The following is an 18,104-nucleotide window of genomic DNA, read 5'->3' as shown; positions in this document are numbered from 1 at the left end:
AAGTAATTTCTTCTGTCTGGGACTCAAACTCTTCATCTAGTGTATTGGTTAGAGAAAGGACTAGGCTGTTGTAAGAAAGAAGCACCAAAATACGGTAGCTTCAAAGAAATGGAAATTCACTTCTTTCCAGTAATAGCTTGGCCCATCTAGTGTGCTTGGTGCCTCCGCTGCATGAGGTCATTCAGGGCCCAGGTCCTTCCGTCTTGCTGTTCTGACATTCCCTAGGGTGCTGCTTTCTTTGCATAGTTGGAGATGGGTTGCAGGAATGTCCACATTCATATGCAGGAAGCTGCAGATGTCCTTTCTGCTTACATTGTATTGATTACATGGCCACACCTGGCTGCAAGGGAGACTGGGAAATTTAGTCTCTGTTTGGGGTGCTCTAGGCCCAAGAAAAAGGTAAGAAAGGACTTCGAGAAAAGAACCAGCAGTCAGCCCAGTTTGAGACCAGAGAGTTGGGCAAAATTATTTCTAACATGACTTAGTTAAAATATTTTAAAAATCAAATGCTCTCTAAAATGTACTATGAGGTGGACATTACTTTATATCATTACATCAGTCCTCAACCTCCCAGACCACTAAATGGTCAGGTACAAAGGCGAACTGAAGTGAGAACATATAGATATGAAACTACTGGATTTCCTAGACCAACATTTTTTTAAAAGCATTTTTAATTAGGAAAATTTCAAATGTACACAAAAGTAGAGAAAATAGTACAACACATCTCCCTGCATCTACTATTAAGCTCAACCATTTTCAGCTCACAATCATGTTCCATGCATCCCCCCAGATACCAGCTCATTTATTCAATTGAGATATATCTTAAATGTCTGCTCTAAACACTGTGTACCACATATGTGATTCCACCAGCGCAAGCAGACATTCCAGTGCGGTGCAACCACTTTTATAGTACTTGCCACCATGCATTGTATGAGTCAAACCATTTAATCCTCCAACAACCCTAGGAGGTAGATGCCACCGTTTTGCGGATGAAGGAACCAAAAGCCCAGAGCTTAAGTCACTTGTCCACCATCCCCCAGTGAGTTAAGCACCAGAGCTGGGATTCAAATCCAGGCAGCCCGGCTGTAGAGGCTATGGCCTTGGCCACTACACCACAAGGGATCCGCATGGGAGTTCCCCTCTCTCAGCTGAACACTGAACTGCTTGTCCACAGCGTCTGCATCAGAATTGTTCCTGCCCTGTCTCCCCAAGATCAATGAAGAGATACTTTCCTTAAAACGCTATTCAGGTGGTCCACCCTCTCCCCCAAAAGAACAATTTACTCAAAGCCATATTCTAATATGCTTGTAATTTTGAAATGTCAGGTTCCTTTCCTTCTTTCTTTTCTTCTTCTTTCCTTTTAACTATTATTCAACGTTTCACAAATCTTAGATTTCTCCCAGGGCTTGCTATTAAAACATTTAAAAGTGTTCTAAACAAGATTATAATTTTTAAAAGGGTGTTTACACTTACCCAATTTTATCCTAATGAAATAATTTATGTGAAGTGTCCAATACAGGGCCTAGTAGAGAGTTCATTATAAATATCAATTTCTTCATTTACTCTAATAACCATATGAAGTAGGTTGGACAGGCACTACTAGTCAAATCTGACACATGAACAGGCTGAAACACACAGAGGTCATATTTCCTCAGCTGTTTGTTAGGATCCACTCAAACATGAGGTCTCCTGGTTCCATGCGAGTGCATATTAACCACACTTTACAATTTTTGGGGTGTATATAACATTTCTTCCTAGAGGAAGAGTTGGATTGCCCAGCATAGGCTGTGCTTGACCTGACCCCATTGGTCTGAGGAAATAAGGGAGGTAGAGGCACATCTTAGGACAAACATCACCTTGTGAGGGTGCTGCTGGTGGTGGTGTTTTTGCAGCACCTGCAGACATGGGAGACTGCTCTCCCCTAGGAAAGGGGAGGGCACTGCTTCTTCTGGTGTTCAGAGGAATCTGGGGTCAAGGTTCTCAGGCTTGTCCATTCAAATAGCCCTATTCCATGTCTCAATGTCCTGTTTCCTTATCTAGGTCCTGACTCTGATAGCAGACGCTGTTAGGCTGTATTTGTTCTCCTTGGTAACTGCTGCACTCAGTTAAACCCTGGGACTGAAATTCTGCAGTCTTCCTGCAGCTGTGGGAAGGAGGGGGGATCTCTACGAGGCCCTGGAAGCCTTCTGACTTTCACAGCATTCCTTGAGGTTGATAGCTGGCTAACCGAGCCTGCCATTTTCTTTTCCAAGACTTCTAAAGGCCAGTAACCAAAGTCTGCCAGTTCTAGATTCCTTATAATTAACATTGACCACCTATCTTTTCGTGTGTTACCACTAGTGCATAAACCAATGCTTGATCTTCTACCTTCATCATTCCAATTTACACTGGTGAAAATCTCAGGCATTGTGAGGCTACTGCATGCCAGGGGTTAACAGCATCCTGCTTACCAGCATTAATAGGATCCGTATCACGATCTGATGGGTTCAATACCAGAATCCACCTAGAAAGTCTGTTTGTAGGGCTGCTTGTGGTATCAAGTGTCTTAGCCTGGGTTCCCAAAGTAGCAGGGTTGAGGGAAGTACTTGCATGCAACAATTTATTTTAGGATATGATCCCAAAGGAAAAGAATGGGGACTGAGAAGAGTGACAATCCAATTCAAGGGTGCTTTATTGAGCTGATCACTGCCAAGAGGAATTGGGGCATTATTTTGCTGGGGCTTCTCTGAGTCATGTAGAATTGGCCACTTGAGGGTGGACGTAGAGAATATTTTTCTACTGGCTCTCATCGCCTAGTGGGTAAGGGTTGCCCATGGGATTTTAATGTGTTAAAATCTCTCATTACAATTTCTCATTGTAGATGTATCAATTTTTGCTTCATGAGTTTTGAAGTCACATTATTTAGATACACATCTACAATTAGTATATTTTGCTGATTTTGACTTTGTATCATTATAAAATGACTTTATTCTTAGTAATGATTTTTATCTTAAATTCTATTTTCTGTCATAATACCATGGTATAATTCCATTATTTTACTTTCAATCTATTTGTATGCATCTGTTTTACATGTGTCTCTTATAAATAACATAGAATTGGATTTTTAAAAAATTCAGTCTCACAATCCTTGTATTTTACTGGAGCTTTTACATTTGATATGAATGATATATTTAGATTTAAATCCACTCTTATTAAACGTTTCCTATTCATCTTGCCTACGTCTCACCACCCTCTAGATTTTGTCTCTTTTAATCATTCTATTTTAGACTCATTGTTAGTTGGCAATACATTTTTATCCTTTTAGTGGTCACACAAAGTAAAACATGCATTCTTGACTTATCAGAGTCTAATGTGAATTGATACCTTTACTCTCTTCTCAGACAACGTTAAGGACCTTAGAACACTTAAACCTCATTTACCTGCTTCCTCATTTATATACTAGCGTTGAAGTGTATTTTAGCTCCCTCTAAATATTTTTAACTCCATATTTATCACTGTCTTTGCTCTTCATTCATTCCTGCATCACTAACCTTTGATCAACTTGAAGATTATCATTAGAATTTTCTTTGTGCAGGTTTATTGACGATAAACTCTTTTATCGCCTGAAAATGTCTTCATTTCTCCTTTATTCTTGAAGGATCTCTTTGTTAAATGTTGAATTCGTTTGGCATTATTTCTCTTAGCCCATTTCATCATCGTCTTTTGGCTTCTCATATTGCTATTGAGGCTTTTTCTCACTTTTTAAAAGCCCTTCCTTTTTTGGTCTGCCTTTAATATTTTCTGTCTTTCGTTTTCTGCACTATCCTGTGGATTTCTTTTTATCTTGCTTGACCTTAGTATGGTCTCCTGAGTCTGTGGACTAATTCCTTTCACCATTTCTGGAAAATTCTCAGGTATCACCCCACACAAAATTGACTCCTCCCTATTCTCTCCTCTCCCTCTGGCACTCCAACTAGACAGAGAGTAGATCTTCTCACTGTATTCTTTAAGACTTTTAACTCTCTTCTGTTTATTCCCTGCATCCCATCTTTTTATCTTTCCACTCTCCATTCTGCACAATTTCATCCAATCTACCTTCTCATTCACTAACTCTCTTTAACTGTATCTAACCTGCTGTTAAACCATCCAATGAATTCTATTTAGAACATAGTTCATTTGTTTTTCAGTGTTGTTAATACTAATATATGTAGTCCCTGTGGGTCTGTTTTTGTTGTTTCTCACTCACGCTGTCTCGTCACCTTAAGGCCTGGTTATCTCTGATTGATTGTGTACAGTATATTGTAATTGCAAATTTATTTGTAGAAATAATTTGAAGCATAAGAGGATTTTTGTTTGCTTTTGCTAGAGACCTGAGAGTGCTTACACATTTCAAGATTTTGTGTCTCGGCCATGCATCCGACACACAGCCTGTTTAAATAGATGGATGACTGGTTTATTTCTGGTTCCCTCCTGTTCATAGATATTAATCTTTTGGGTTGCAGACTGAAGTGGGAGTTTACAAGAAGTTACCCACCTTGGTAAGCCCCGAACATTGCCTTTTTAACTGCAGCCCCAGAATGCCATGGATATGCAGCTGTGAATCTTAGCTTTCTCTTTAGCTTGGCAAATACTCTCAAAACAAAAGTGGCTGTGAATGCTGGGCTTATTATTCTAAGTTTGAAGCTTTCCCCAGATCTCAAGTTGGCAATTCCTATCTTATTCTTTTTTGATTAAAAAACTTATTTTGGTCCAGATGTTTTGGTTGTCTTCTGTGAGAAGACTGGTCCAAATTACTGAGTCTTCCATTACCAGAAGGAGAAAAATTCCTCTATTATTTTTATCTCCCAGAGACTATAATGGTTAAAATTATTTGATAGAATAAAGAACTATTCTCTATCTAATAAAGGTATAAGTATACGTCTACGTATGCGTGTTCAATATTGAGGGCAACAAAGGGAAGTGAAAGGATCAACGGGCTGGGGGAAAGGAGACGCTGGATTTTACACTCCCCTTGTTTCGTCATCTTCACCATCATAATAAAACAGCAAAAGCTATCACTTGAATAAAGCATTACGGTTAAAAACTATTTTCCAATCAAAATGGCAGTGTTGAGGATCTTTAAACCAACCCCTCACAGACTTTGTTAACACTACTCCTCGTCTTCGCTATGGTTAGATACTTGTTGATCTTATAGAAATGCTGTTTCCAGCGCTTTTTCAAATTGTTCCCCCTAAGTCTTCTCACACAAAAACACAAGTTCCTCTGTTCACATATCATCTGACTCAACATGCTCAACAACACTGTGTGGCCTCATAATACTCATTTTATAGATAGGGCAAGCGAGGCTTAAAGCAGCAGACTGCTCTATTGCCAGTTTCTGTGATCCAAACGCAGCGTTGTTCCTGTTCTATCATTTCACTTGTTCACTTTGGGTAATCATTTCAAGGTCAGCCCTCCTCCTCCAGCTCAAGTTTTCTTAGTGTAAAATGAGAAGATGAGACGACACAACCACTACAGTTCCCCCTTCTGTTCTGACGTCTTCTGGAAGAGCTGGGCCTGTTTAGCTGATGGCCTTTGGTAGTAGTTATGTAAGAAGTCACAGGAAGAAAAGTGGGCTGGAAGCTCTCCTTTAGTGGGTGGGATTCTAAGCCTCCTCTCTCTGCTGTGCTGAGGACCACCCTCATATCATTTGGAATAAAGAATGACTTAACCACTTGCACGTGTTCCTTTACGCCCGTTTGTGGAATGTTTTGACGGTTCTCCATGGAGAGCAGTATCTGCACATCTAGACAATTACAGCAGCAAAGGAGAGGGTTGTGAGTGAACACCTAATAAATTTTATGCCTTGGAAGGATAAGCTTTCCTTAAGATAAGAGAAGAAGCAAATGGAGATCTGGAGAGTGAAATCCTCCTCATTCTTAGAGAAAAATCACACATGTTCTCACTTGAGGATGTATTGGAAAAAGTATCTAGAATTAGGAATTCCGGATTTAGTTAAAATTCCTCTGCTATTAATTAGCTATGTGACTTTGGGTAAGTCACAAATCTATTTGGATTTTCATTTTCTCTGTTGTAAAATGAGGATGAAATGAGATGTTGTGAATTCTTAAATTACTATTCAAATGTAAATTTTCATCTTTTTATAACATCAGTCTGGGCACTGAATAGATCAGTAAAGGGGGGAGCTGGGATTCAGGTTTGCTCATCTAAATGGAGAAAGAATGAAAGAGCTGGGGAGGGAATTAAAATCTCAGCACACTTCTCTTTGCTTCCTCTAATATACTTACCTCTGATAACAAGGTTCCTTACTGCATAGTCATTGGAACACAGTAAAACAGTGGAAAAAATAGAGATTTAAGTCAGATGACCTGGTCCAACCCCTATCTGTGCCACATGCTGTGTGGGTGGGAAAATTGCCTAACCTTTCCAAAACTGTTTCTTTAACTATAAAATGGGGATAGGCTTTTAGAGTACTGTTGGCTCTCCTTATCCACGGGTTCAGCAACAATGAGTCAACCAACCGTGGATAAAAAAGCTTACGATGGCTGCTCCTGCACTGAACATGTACACAGACATTTTTCCTTGTTATTATTCCCAAAGCAATACAGTATAACAACTGTTTACATAGCATTTACATTGCATTAGGTATTATAAGTAATCTAGAGGTGATTTAAAGTATACAGAGGGATGTGCATAGGTTATACGCAAATACTAGTCCAATTTACATAACGGACTTGAGCACCCCCGGATTTTGGTATCTTCAGGGGTCCTGGAACCAATCCCCAGTGGATATTGAGGGACGACTATAATTGTGAAGATTTCCTGAGATATCTAACGGTGTTTTGCATATGGTAGACGCTCAGTAAATGCAAGTTCCATTCTTTCTTTCATATAGGGGAATTGCTGCATTTATGAATTTAATTTTGTTAACCTTTTATTGAGAGTTCATTGAAACCCATCAGTGGAATTATATATGGAAAGGAAAAGGTTAAGTAGAAAACCTCCATAGAACTATTTGCTCTGTGATAATTATCTAGCAGAAGTAATGTGCCAATTATGCTATATGGAAAGGGGAGCTTAAATATTAACTAAGAGTGATTTTGAAAATTGTGTTTACAAAAATAATACATATTAAGCAACACAGCTTCCAATTCATTCCACTCCCCGTTTCATTGACTCTCACCATCTTGTAGCACTCAAATGTAAAATACTCTTCCTTTCAAGCATATGGTTTGCTGCTTAAAAGAAAAAAAAAAAAAGTAAGCCAAACAAAGTCTTATTGGCCTTCTTCCTGCCAGCGTTCTAATCACCCCCATTTCACCCCAGAACAATAATCCAAAGAGCAGCATCCTTTAGCTGAAATTTCAGCTTGAACGTTTCTATAGCTTCCCAGCTGAGCTGTCATTCGTAAGCCTTTTAAAAATTAATTATTAAAACTGTTTCCATTAGTCTTTTGTTTGGCTTTCATGCAACCACTTTTCTTTTGCTGTTTAACAAGTAGAAAACCACCAGCATTAGCTATAAATACATGGCAGCAGACATGGGGAGAAGGCATATGACTGCCGCTGGCCTGTTCCCGAGGGCTAACTCAGGCATGACTGTATTCTGGGAAGCGGCGTCAGGTCCACTCCTAACCTACAGGCAAATTCCAAACCAGCCAGCTCGACGCAGGGAATTCTCTTGTCAGTTCCTTCTACTGTCCCTCTTGATTCGAGGTATTGGGACACTTTGTTCACTTGGTCTCTTGGTAAATTCCTTCTTCTGTTTGTTCAACCATTTGCTAAATATTGATTACTAACTGTGTGCCTAACACTGAAAACAGAATATTAAATAAGGATGTGTTTCTGCCCTCAGAAAGAACGCAAGTGCAGTCTGGAAGAGTTGGACAGATAAATTATTGTAGTGTAGTAATGTCTACGATAGAGGAATAAAATTAATGGTCTAGAAGCCCAGGCAAGGGTATCAGGGAAGATTTTTGGGAAAAGATCACACCAAGGACAATTAAGTACCACTAAAATAAAGGGTCAGGACAATGCGGGAACATTCCCAATAGAAGAACAGCATACACAAAGGCACGAGAATGCAAAACAGGATGCTCTGGTTAGGAATGGCTAGATTGGAGAGTTCGCTGAGGCTAGTGGCCAAAGATGAGAGTAAAGAAGGTGGGCTTACATTAGTGGCCTTCAAATCGTGCCCCTCACATGCTAGGAGGGTAACTGCAGAAGCAGCTTAGCAGGTGGGCTCATATATGCCTTACGTATTGGGCTTTGGTGAAAGATTTTCTTTTTTGAGGAAGATTAGCCCTGAGCTAACATCCGCTGCCAGTTCTCCTCTTTTTGCTGAGGAAGACTGGCCCTGTGTTAACATCTGTGCTCATCCTCCTTTATTTTATATGTGGGACGCCTGCCACAGCATGGCTTGACAAGTGGTGCATAGGTCCGCACCCAGGATCCGAACCAGGGAACCCCCAGCCACCGAAGCGAAAGGTGTGAACTTAACCACTATGCCACCGGGCTGACCCAGAAAGATTTCTTCTTAGAGAACAGATTCCACTATAGAAATATTTGAAAACTGCTGGCCTAGATAAGTGTCTGTGCTAAGTCGAGAAGTTTGATCCTTATCCTCAAATCAATGTTCAAAAGGTTGAGTGGTAGAGACTGCCTCATTCTCCACAAGACAGTGAGTCTCAATAGGAATGCATTCAGATCATGGAAAACCTGTGTACTGTTTTAACAATACGAACAAGAAACGAAATCTGATCATACTGGCTGGTGGAATATGGGTTAAAATATTGCAAAACATTACTGTACAGGTAAACCCAGTGTGGAACATACTGAAGGTGCAGAAATGTACTTATTTGGTAGCTCACAAACCCCCCTGACTGTGGAAACCAGCAGGAAATGAGCAAGTGGGGAGAACTGACCATCCATGCTTTTATTAGTCTTGTCATTAAAAACATGAAAGTTGAACACTTACAACACTCACAGTGCCTTATGTCCAGGTGAGGCTTGCTTTGGCTCCAGTTACCTTTTATTTGGAAAGTGTGGCTACAAGGACATGATTTAGTTCAATTTAAAAATCATTGCCAAAACAAATGAAAAATATATAAATACCTATTTTATAAGCCTTTTAAAGTTGGGGGGAAAAACTTTTAAAACCATATTAGAACATGTTAAAATAAACTCCCTATAACAATCTTTGCAGTAGTAATGTCAGTGCTGTCTGACCATGAAACTCGTCATCTATACTGATCTACTTTTCAAAGTATTTTTATATCGTTTTATACCCCCTACCCAAAAGGTAGGACCAATGCTGACTGCGGTTCAATGCAGCCACTTAATACATTTAAGCAGTGAACTGTGTTAAGGAGAAGCGTATAGCACCCGGGTCTACTGAATTTGACTCGTGTTTCAAAACTCCAACTCCTGTCCCCCCACCTGAATACCTACTTCAAGGATTTTAATATCGAGTGCCATCCACAAAACATTGAGTTCTCTGATGTGGTGTGTGTACAGTATTATGGATTACGTCACAGGCTTTATCTTGACCTTGGGGTTGGGCCTTGTTCTTGAGCTCTGGAAATGAGAACCTTCCACCATTCCCAGGTTTCTTCTTCAGCTCTCCATGCTGTCTCAGTAACTCCCCCATACACACACCCCTATTTCTTGTCCTGGGACCAAATGACTGCCAGAGGCAGCACAGCCAGAGCGAGAGTTCTCATTTCCAAGACGCAGAGTTTGGCTCAACTAGGTAGGGCAGCCAGTAAATGGTAACCATAGATACCACTCCCCCTTGCTAACAGCATTCCTTCTTCCCCACCTACCAGATCCTAGCTATCCTTCACCAGCCCCTTCAAGTCCCATTTCAAAAAGCCTCCCTAACTGCTGCAGCCCACACTGGTGTCTTCTTTCACTTATCTCCTGTAACAGTGTTGCTCTTCACCAGACTACTTAACGCTCAGATTCCAGCTTCCTTGTATTGTTGGTTGTTTTGTGAAGAATATGTTCTGAAGCCAGAAATAGTGGGTTCAAATGCTAGTTCCAGACCTATTATTTACCTTCTCCGAGCCTGTTTCCGTATGAGGAATGAGGATAACACCTTGTCAGGCAAATGTGAGGACAATTAATCTATTAAGTGCTTAGCTTCCCTCCACCTAACACATAGTAGGTGCTCAATAAATGTTGAACTGAAAAAAAGGGCAGGAACGAGGTCTTAGTTTTCTCTCATCTCTCATGTAACCTGGTATGGGCTACAAAGAAACAGCTGAATGACTGTTAGTTATTTTTTCTTATTTATAGCTGACACAGCTCACCTCTGGTCTCAGGAAACAAGAGAGTATGTGTTCTTTCCCTTCACGATTATAATTAGCCCAAGTGTGAGTCATCACAGCCAGGGTGATAGTAATACTTTTTATAAGCTTCATTTACATAGTATTTTAACATTTATGAACAGCTTTTTTGGACATTTATTGTCTCATTTACTTCTTTCAGTAACTCCCAGCATGTGGGTAGGGAAGGTGTCATTGAACTGTATTTACTAGAAACCTGAGGTCTGTGTGGTTAATATTACTAGCAGCACTTTTACGTTCATTTACAGTTTACAAAGCATTTTAAAGACCACTTTCTTATCTGGTTACTTAGGATCGTAATAGTATTTAAAATTAAATACTCTTAAAATCTTCTATATATCAGTGGACACTAAACTTGGTGTGATCTCTATGATTGCTACAAAGAGCATTTTTTTTTAAAGAAAATACAAATTAAGTGTCTTGCCTTCATCGTAAGCCTGCAGTGGATTTAGTGGCCTCCAGCATAAAGGAAGCAAAGCCCTGAGAAGGCAGTGCTTTACTATTTGCAAAACCGCTAGCTGTGCGAAGAGTCAGAAAGTTTCTCTCTTCCTCACCTAATCTCTCAGCGTTCCATCTACAGAGCCACAAAAGTGAGTGGGAACTTGTATGTCTCCGGATTGTATAGCATAGCACTTGTGTCTTTATGTTTAAAGAATCAGCTTTCCCGTTTCCACAGTTCAAAATAACTGCACCTGGCAGCACTAAGGCTTCCTATGGAACGGCCTCTCTAAACGACATGCGGGACCTTGGGCTATTCACCTACTAAGGCCTGTTTCTTAATTTAGAACATGAGGAATTTGTTTGACGCAGCTGAGGTCTTCGGCACAATCATTCTATAATTTCAAGGTAAGTTGATTTAAGGAAATACATGAAAAATATTAGTAAAACCTCCCTTTCATTTGTTGTATGAGATATGATGTTTTTCCGCTGAATCTCTTTTTAAGAATGAAAACATGACAAATAAGTCTTACTTGCCATTCCATGTTTTCCCCAGAGTTCACCACTATCCTGAAGTTTGTGGATATTCTCCCTATGGGATTTTTTATGTTTTACATTTACTCATAACAACAGCTTAAGTTACATAAATAGTATCATACTGTAATATCCTTCTGTTTCTTTTTTCCCTTAGAACAGTTGGAAATTTATTTATATTAGTATTCATCCATTTTAACTGTTATGATTTCAATGTATGATAACATAGGTTATCTATTTGGTACATTTATGCATGAGTTGGCAAAAGCTTTCTGTAAAGGGCCACACAGCAAATATTTCAGGCTTTGCAGGACACATACGGTCTTTATTGTATATTCCTTTTTTTAAAAAAAAGGATAATCCCATAATTATGTTGTGTTGAGGTCCCCAAGACGACCCTCTAGTTCAAGACTCATAGAACTCAGAAAAGTGATTATGCTGACTGTTACAATTTATTATAGCAAAAAGAGAGTTTAAACTCAGCAAAAGTAAAAGGTAGGTAGGGAAGAGTCCACAAGACCAGGCACAAGCCTCCAACTGTCCTAAGTAAGTGATGCCGGACAACACGTACGGAATACTATCAACCAGGGAAACTCACCTGAGACTTCACGTCCAGGGTTTTTATTGGGAGTTGGTCTCACAGGCATAGAGCACCCGCATGGCTGACCCTACTCGGTTTCCAGCTCCTCCAGAGATCAAACTGATACCACATGGTGCAAGGCCCCCACCACGAATTGTGGTTAGCATAAGCTATCTGGTATGGCTCAAGGCCCCAAGTAAACAAAGGCACTCACATGAAGCAGGATATTCCAAGAGCTTAGAGGTTATCTCCCAGGAGCTGGTCAAGGGCCAGACTTATCTTTGGAATGTGCAGGATTTGCATAAGCCAGTCCTGCTAAGTCAATTCTTCACTGTACACATGTCAAAAGCATTCTTAGTCCACGGGCCATGCCTGTATTTGACTGGAGACTCTAATGCTAGGATCATGTGACTTTTTTTTCCTATTACCTCAAACATTGATGTGAGAAACATCTCTGTGCATATCTTATTGTATACATACACAATATATTGTGGGAATGATGACATAGGTAACTTCCTTTAGAAATAAAAATATGAAATTGGAAACATGCAAAATGTCACTCTCTTTAAAAGGAAATCAATCTATAATGCTAATCACTAGGACTTAAAAATTATTTATTTAGATGCAAGACTACAAAATCTCAGCCTTTCTTAATAAGGAAACTGCATTTGTGATGTGGTGTACTATATATAAAATCCGTGTTAGATACCATTAAAGGTCTCAAGAAATATTAAACTTGAGTATCACGTGCATTTTATCATAAGTAACAAATTGCTCTGTTTTTTCTGCTATTACATATAAACAGAAAAAAATTTTTGTCAAATTGTTTTATTACACATATTTTCTCCTAATCTGAACTGTAACCTTCATATGAATGAACGTCATGGTTATAAAATAAGCCTTAGATAATTGTGGAAAGTCAAAACATGACCAACATAGGAGACAGTGGTAGTTCACAAACTGTACTTACTGTTAATATCTTCCAATGGAGCTGAATTTAAAATAAAATATTGGACTGTTTTTCCATCTATAGCTAAGACTTTGTTTTACAATTAAAACTTCAATTTGATTTTCCAGTGTTTGAAAAAAACAATTCATTCTTCTATCTTCCTGTTACAAATGTCTATGACAAGTTTCAAGTGTTCAACAATTTCCAAACCTAAGTATGATGCAGAACTTTAGCTCTGTAAAAAGACTTAGATGGGGAACTGTTATAAGCAATGTGTAATTTCAGCTTTACTAAAGTGATGAAAAAAAGTGTAAGCTGTTTTGTCAAGCTCTTTGCCAACCCTTGGTATTATGTGACAGGGTATGAAACAGTATCTAATTGTTATTCATTTGCATTTCCATTTTTGAGACCTGAAACATGTTTGTTAGTTAACCCTTTGGTCCTCTTTTGTTTTCCCCTTAATTAATCCTTTATATAATCTGGACACTTTTCCCTTCAACTTTTCAGTGTGGCCTATTACAGGAAAAGGTTTTCCAATGTTAAACCATCCTCCCATTCTGGCAATAAAATTTACTTTGTCATAGTGAATGTGCATTTTTTAATTGGTGAATTTGAAATGCTAATATTTAGGCTATTTCAGCCATGTTCATAAGAGAGATTGGCCTACACTTCTCTCTCTCACATATCCCATTTGACTTCAGAATCAAAATTGAGCTTTCCCTTTTTCCTATTCTCCAGAACAGTATTTATAAAGATTACTTTTTTCTTAGAGGTTTAACAGACCATACTATAAACCATCGAGATCTGGTGGATTCCATGGAGCAGATTTTTAAAAATAGATTTAGATTTATTTAGTGATATTATATATGCACACACGCAATGAACTACATTTAAAAATATTTATCTAAAGTTTCAAATTTATCCAATAAATTCATAATAGCTTTGTCATTTAAGAAAGTCTTAACTATATGTTTATTCATAGCTTATTTCTTTCCTGATATGAAGCTGTCTTTCCTATTGAAAAAGAATTTTTTCGAGACAGAGAGCCCATAAATTCACACAATATGGTCAATTAATTTATGCCAAAGAGCCATGAATATACAATGGAAAAAGGACAGTCTCTTCAATCAATGGTGTTGGGGAAACTGGACAACCACATGCAAAAGAATGAAAATGGACCGCTGTGCTACACCATACACAAAAATTAACTCAAAATGGATTAAAGATTGGAATGTAAGACATAAACCATAGAACTCCTAGAAGAAAACATGGGCAGCATGCTCTTTGACATTGGTCTTAGGAACGTCTTTTTGGATAGGTCTCCTCAGGCAAGAGAAACAAAAGAAAAAATAAATAGGACTATATCAAACTAAAAAGCTTCTGCACAGCAAAAGAAACTATCAATAAAAAGACAACCTGCTTATTAGAAGAAGATATTTGCAAGTCATATATCCAATAAGCAGTTAATAACCAAAACATACAAAAAACTCGTACAACCCAACAAGACAACCTGATTTATTTTATTCCGTCATTTTGAAAATTGTCTCCGTGTCTGATATACACATTAGTAAATTTTTTCCCAATGGCATTCGAATAGAGGCCCGAGAGGTCAGAAACTTCTGTGTTTCATTCATTGCTTTACCATCAGGACCTTACTGTGCTTGGCACATTAAAGAGGTACTCACAATAATTTTTAAGCGAAGCATGGTCATGGTGAGAGCAAGACTGGAGCATACACTTCCTCTTTCTCATGGAACTCTTCCTCTCCCTCCATGCTGTCTTAGGGTCAGAAGGTGCTTTGTAGTTCCCCAGGCTGCTGTGTAGAGCTCTGCTTCCCCCTTCCTGAGGCGCAGCACCTTCTAGGGTCTTGGCTTCGTGCAGAGGTCTCAGTCCCAGCTTCCCTGCATTTTGTCAGGTCAGATCCCTTACTGGTACAGTCCCAGTGTTCACAGGTGAGACTCACAGCCAAGATTACCAACCCCTGGACAGAGCAGCTTTCAGCTCTGGAGTTTACTGCTCTGGAGTTGTTTTCTCTTCATTTCTGGTAGCTGGGATTTTCTTTTGCAGTCAGCTGTGTGTATCTATTATGTCTTATCTGACATCTCTATGAATTTGGAGTGATGGGATAGTGGTGGTAGGAGGATTTACGTTAGTTCAGTCTACCACGCCACCAAGATTCCTGGAAACAAACTCTAAGTGAGAGGGGGGTGGGAAAACCCCACCATCTTGTTTAAGCTACTGTTTTGGAGTTTTCTGTTATACTGCAGTCAGGTTCAATCACTAACTGATACACTCTGAAAAACAGATCAAATGAAGAAAACACAAACTGAGAGTTGGAAGAAAATGTTTATTTTGTAAAAAGGTATAAAAGTAGAAAGCCAGTAAGAACAGGGAGAGAAGAAATTACAAATGGCGGATTATGAGAGGTTGCTTTAAAACATGGTAACCAGGAGATGATTTGGACAAAACCATAGGTAAAGAAGGTTTATATACCATAACCACTAGATGGAAAGGCATCTATAATTAACCAATTTTATTTGTATTAGCAGTACAGTCATATGTTGCTTAATGACAGGGATACGTTCTGAGAAATATGTCATTAGGCGATTTTGTTGTTGGGTAAATGTCATAGAGTGCACTTACACAAACCTAGATGGTATAACCTACTATGCACCTAGGCTATTATGGTACTAATCTTATGGGACCACCATCCTATACACAGTTTGTCATTGACTGAAACGTTGTTAGATGGCGTATGACTATATTGAGACTAATTCTCTCTACACTTCCACCTTTCATAAAAGAATGCAATCAATGAAGACCTAGATGGTTCCAATGTTTTCAGTCCGTATCTCCAGTTATCAGTGATTTTTCTTCTCCCCAAAGCCCCAGTACATACTTGTGTATTCTAGCTGTAAGTCCTTGTAGTTCTTCTATGTGGGATGCCACCACAGCATGGCTTGATGAGGGGTGCTAGGTCCATGCCCAGGATCTGAACTGGCAAACCCCAGGCCACCAAAGCAGGGCGTGTGAACTTAACCACTCGGCCACAGGGCCAGCCCCTATCAGTGATTGACTACAGGAAAGTAGGATGAAGTAGAGACCTGCCTTCTTGTGTTAAGAAAATAGTAAACCTTTAATTACGCAACTTAATTCTTGAGTATGCCTTTGCCATTTGATCTCTGAGTACTCTTCCCTACAACATTAGCATGATGGAAGTAAAATCAGGTGGTCATCATTTAACATTTTAGTTCTGTTTTCAACACCTAAGCAAGGGTACAACTAATTTAAACAACAATATTTCTAACAGTAAACAAGTGTGTGTATGGTAAAATAAGTTGGCTTTTCTCAATTTTAAAGGGTATATTATCACCTGATACTAACTCCATTAAAGATGAGTTGTGTGTCTTCCGTTAAGCAGGCACCGTGCTAGTACTTTAGGAATCTCTCACATCAATCACTGTCACAACTTTAGGGAAGACTTGTGCTCTGGTCTATCCAGAGCACCCTCACAGCACTCTCCAACCCTTCCCCAAACAGCCTATTTTTCCTTACTGTTACAACATGTAACATGAAATGGATGTCATGCCCACTTTGTAGAGTTGGAGGGACAAAACAGTTCGATCATTGTCATATGGCCAGAAAGTAGCAGTGCTATGACACGAACCCAGGGCTTTGGTTCCAAGATCAACATTTTTATAGCGCCATTATGATGGCTTTATAAAATTTCTCATCAGTGCACTTTCATTTATATTTATAGGACCATTTTCTCCAACTGGCAGTCACTTTCTTAATTTTCTTATTAACAGAAAAACACTGTGAAGAAGTAAAGTAAAAAATGATCTAATCCTTAGGAGTACAATGGCAATTGCACAGCTGTCAAAAAAAAAAAAAAAAAGTGGTTTGAGAACATTCCTACTTGTCACGTTTGCTCTAGGATTATCTTCCATTGAGGGGGGGAGGGGATCCTATTTAAAAACAAGAATACAAGTTTATTCAACAAAAATTTAACACGCCTAACACTGAATTTAAGAAGATGAATAAACCTGTCTCTGTCCCCAAGCGGCTCAAAATGTAAGATGGGAAGCAGACGTGTAGATAAGTTAGTGATAAATTTAGCACAAGTGACAGTGCTAAATTAGAAGTGAGTACAAGGTATGTTCATGGCACAAAGAAGAGGCCAGTTTTACCCAGAAGGTCCAGGATCCAGACACTACTGACCTGACATCTGAGCTGAGCTTTGAAGAATGGGGATATTTCCGGAGTGCTTGGTATGTGCCAGGCAGTGTGCTAAGTAATTTATCTGTGTTACCTAATTAAATTCTCATTACAATTTAGGAGACGGGAAACCCCATTTTACAGACAAGTCCAGGTGGTTTAACCTAGAACACACTTTGCTAAATATTGTGCTCGACTGACACACACAAACACACAAGAAGAGATCGCTGGATGGACTCGCGGAGGTAAAGAGACTTTTAACACTATAATGTTGTCATTTACATACAAGGAATATGAGGACAGCATGCTTCAGGAATTAGCCAAAGGTCACATAATAGACTACATCCTTTATTCTCCCAAGGGCCTATCTGTTGTATGATCACTTTTCCCCAAAAATGTTATTCTCTTCCTGCTTTTCCCTTTAACTCCTTCAAACACTCCATTGGCACTGAGAGCTACTTCAAATCACATGCCAACGCACCAGAGGGTGAACTCATTAAATGAGCACGGCACAAGGACACACTATTTAATAGGGTTAGTCTACATTTCAAACAAGATATTTACTATAAATATCTGGTTTATAAGCAATGATCTGAAAAGCTTGAGAAACAAGTAAAACAGGTTTGCCAACTCTTATGAACACTGCTTCTTACATACTGAACTTGTCACACATAGAAAGAAATACAAGGCATGAATTCAAACCCCAGGACAGCCAACACAACTTTAGAAAAGACTTGTGCTCTGGCCTACCCAGAGTACTCCTCTAACTCTTAGGGTTACAACATCCCCGTATGGCACGGCCACATTAAGTTTCCTACTCTGAATAGCTTTCTCTAATGTCAACCCTGTGGAGTCTTCTCTGTCTTGTCCGAGTTGCTCGAGATATGTTCAATCATTTTTTAATACATAAGCAAACAGTACAATATTCAGTTTGAAGCTAAGAGTCTGAATGCGTGTGAGAAAATAAAAAAGTCTGAATGACTTCTTTAGGGTCATAATAAAAACTCTATCATTCTTATCGTTTACGCAGTTTTGAAAACACACTTTCCTCTACAGGT

The 18,104-nt window shown here is 39.1% G+C and overlaps 1 long non-coding RNA gene across 1 annotated transcript in view; it reads left to right on the top strand.

Moving 5' to 3' along the window:
* LOC124227922 (uncharacterized) overlaps nt 1-11,169 on the top strand; it is a 39,431-nt gene extending 28,262 nt beyond the window's left edge. Inside the window, exon 3 of the long non-coding RNA XR_006885589.1 lies at nt 11,004-11,169. This is a non-coding gene — a long non-coding RNA (uncharacterized LOC124227922). The remainder of the gene's footprint in view (nt 1-11,003) is intronic.
* Nucleotides 11,170-18,104: the final 6,935 nt, after the last annotated feature.

Source organism: Equus quagga, chromosome 16, assembly GCF_021613505.1.
Source record: "Equus quagga isolate Etosha38 chromosome 16, UCLA_HA_Equagga_1.0, whole genome shotgun sequence".
Classification (NCBI taxonomy): domain Eukaryota; kingdom Metazoa; phylum Chordata; class Mammalia; order Perissodactyla; family Equidae; genus Equus; species Equus quagga.
The sequence above is the reverse complement of the archived record's forward strand: the minus strand, read 5'-3'. Positions and strand labels throughout refer to the sequence as shown.